This window comes from Hippopotamus amphibius, chromosome 2, assembly GCF_030028045.1.
Source record: "Hippopotamus amphibius kiboko isolate mHipAmp2 chromosome 2, mHipAmp2.hap2, whole genome shotgun sequence".
Taxonomy (NCBI): domain Eukaryota; kingdom Metazoa; phylum Chordata; class Mammalia; order Artiodactyla; family Hippopotamidae; genus Hippopotamus; species Hippopotamus amphibius.
The window spans coordinates 441839-444806 of NC_080187.1; the positions used below are offsets into that span (position 1 = coordinate 441839).

The 2968-nt window shown below is 52.1% G+C and overlaps 1 long non-coding RNA gene across 1 annotated transcript; it reads right to left on the reverse strand.

The window, feature by feature from the left end:
• Positions 1-475: 475 nt before the first annotated feature.
• LOC130846678 (uncharacterized) lies at positions 476-1767 on the reverse strand. Its single transcript, XR_009051605.1, has 3 exons — positions 1734-1767; positions 1307-1386; positions 476-615 (listed from the first exon to the last, which is right to left on the reverse strand). It is a non-coding gene; the product is annotated as an uncharacterized LOC130846678 (long non-coding RNA).
• Positions 1768-2968: the final 1201 nt, after the last annotated feature.

Genomic DNA, 2968 nt, shown 5'->3' on the forward strand with positions numbered 1-2968 from the left:
TCCAAGCATCTTGAGGTCTTTGTGTCACAGCACAGGGCTCGATGTCCACAGCAGAGAGGAGCCACTCAAAGATATCTGCACTGTAGCTTTGTCTAATCAAATGTGTTATAATTTGATACCTAGAAAATCCACAGTTTTTTCTTAAGGGTTGTATCTGCTTGAACTAAAATGGACAAAGTTCAAAATAAAAGAGGCGTCTGGGCCCTCAAATTTCTCCAGGCAAGAAACAGGCTGAGGAAGCTACTCAGCTGCAAACAGGGTCCATTTCCCACGGAAGGGGGAGGATGACTGAACGTGCAGGGCGAGAGGCACGGGGAGAAGCCAGAACGATAAAAAAGGGTGGGTGGGTGCGGGAACCCCTTGGCGGGAGTGGACGCGCCGGTGGAGGAGCACTGTGGCAGCTGTTCGCAGGTGCACTGCTGTGCCCACGTGGCTGCAGGGGCACGCCCCCTTCTCCTTTTTGAACCAGGTGTCTGTTCATTTATCCTGTGCTTCCCCTGGAATGTTGGGTCTCAGGGGGCAGATAACTTGCCTCCGGCCTTGCTGCACGTCATCAGCCAAGAGCCGAGGTGCGGTGGTGGCTCTGGGGTCTTCACGTGGGAGGAGCATGCATCACTAGGGGCCAGAGCAGGGACAGGTGAGGGGCAGGCTGTTCCATTGGTGGCCCCGCCCCCCACCATGAGACACACTTTCCAGGACTTATGCTCTCGTGTGCACCCCTCCTACATGGATTCCAGGCTTGCCCACGTGACTTGCTTTGGCTAGCGGGATACTAGCAGGTGTGATTCAAGCAGAGGCCCACCGGGACCTGTCACCCAGAGCAGAACCTCCATGCAATAAGTGGTCCGGCTCTCCTGCCTGGATACTGGGACACCACACCCAGGGGGCTCACATGGAAGAGAAATGAGGTGCTCCAGGTGAATTCCCAGCTGACTCCAACTGAAGGAGGGACCCAGCTGACACTGTGGGACAGAAGATCCCCAGTCAGTCACAGAACTGTGCAAAATAATAAGTTGATATGTTCTAAGCCATGAAGTTTGGGGGTGGGGTTGTCACACATCAGGAGATAACAGAGACATGATCACCCCCAGCACCTGCAGCCACTCGTGATCTCAAGTCCATGAGCCTGAATCACTTCCTATCCTCACTCACTCCATCAGCGATCCTTTGAACCCCAGTGGGACCTCCGACCCTCAGACCTGCCACCTCTGGTGTCCTCTCTTCTTTCCTTGCTGAGATCAGATGCCCCGGGCCAGCCTCGGGACCTCACCCTCTTAGATGTCTCACTCTCTCCCCCTCACCTCACCGCATTCGCCCAGCATAACCACAGTCTTGGCTGAATCCAGCTCTTCTTTCTCCTTGCCTCCTCGGGAGCAGCTAGAGAGACTGGAGAAAAGCACACAGTCACGCTGACTGCCCTGCCGCCCTGCTGTCTCCTAGTTCCCTCCTGATCCTCCCTCCTTGGACCACACTCCCGCCTCTCCTTCAACTGCTGGCCTCGTTCCCATCAGAAGAGAACTGCCCAGGTTCCTACCTCCACATCCACTCACCTCTCAGGCCCCCCTTCCAGCTGTGGCTGAGCTGAACCACCGGGGCTCCTGCCAAAGCCCAGCCCCCACCATCTCCTCTCAGGCAACCGCCTCACCTCTTTCTCCTCCATGGGCTCATTCCCACTGGTGGACAACATGCTGCTTCCTTTCCCACTACGAAACCAACAGTCTCTCTGGACTTACCCTTTCTTTCCTTCTTTCTTTCTTTTTTCTTTCTTTCTTTCTTTTCTTTCTTTTTCTTTTTCTTTCTTTCAGAACTTTTATTGAGATACAATTGACATACAATAAACTACATATATTTAAAGCGTACAATTTGATATTTTTTTCCTTTTAGTAATATATATACGGCAATCCCAATCTCCCAATTCACTCCCTACCCCCCACCCCCCGGCTTTCCCCACTTGGTGTCCATATGTTTGTTCTCTACATCTGGGTCTCTATTTCTGCCTTGCAAACCGGTTGATTTGTACCATTTTTCTATAGTCCACATATATGTGTTAATAGACAATATTTGTTTATCTCTTTCTGACTAACTTCACTCTGTATGACAGTCTCTAGGTCCATCCATGCCTCTGCAAATGTTCTAAGCCTTTTCTTTCTTGCTTTGGCCGTGTCTCTGCTCCTTTTCAGCCAGAAGGCCCCGGAAGTTTTCAGTCTCAAGGTCTCCAAGCCTTTCCTTCCACCCCCCTCAGCCCCCTCAGTCGGGCTTATTCCTCCATCACTTTCTTGTCAAGGTGACCAGTGCCTTCGTGCTGTGCACTCTGTTGACTAATTCCCAGGGCCCACTCTCAGCAGCATGGGATAAGACTGATCCCTCCTGCTCACCCTAGCACTGTCTTCACTTGGACCCAGGCCCACCGCCCTCTCCTGGTTTCTCTCCTACCTGACATCCTCATTCTCTGTATCAGCTCCTTCTCTTTCCAACCTCCCTTCCCCCTTAGTATGAGAGTACCCCAGGCTCAATCTTTTCCCTTTCTTTTTTTTTCTTTTTCTTTTTAATTAATTTATTTATTGGCTGCATTGGGTCTTCCTTGCTGCACACGGGCTTTCTCTAGTTGATGCGAGTGGGGGCTACTGTTCGTTGTGGTGCACGGGCACCTCATTGTAGCAGCTTCTCTTGTTGCAAAGCACGGGCTCTAGGCGTGTGGGCTGCAGTAGTTGCGGCACATGGGCTCAGTAGGTGTGGCTCAGGCTCTAGAGCACAGGCTCAATAGTTGTGGCTCACGGGCTCTAAAGCACAGGCTCAATAGTTGTGGTGCCTGGGCTTAGTTGCTCCGCGGTATGTAGAATTTTTCCAGAGCAGGGCTCGGACCCGTGTCCCGTGCATTGGCAGGCGGATTCTTAACCACTGCGCCACCAGGGAAGTCCTCCCTTTCTTTTTATTTGCATTTCCTCCCATGGTGAGCTCATCCAACTGT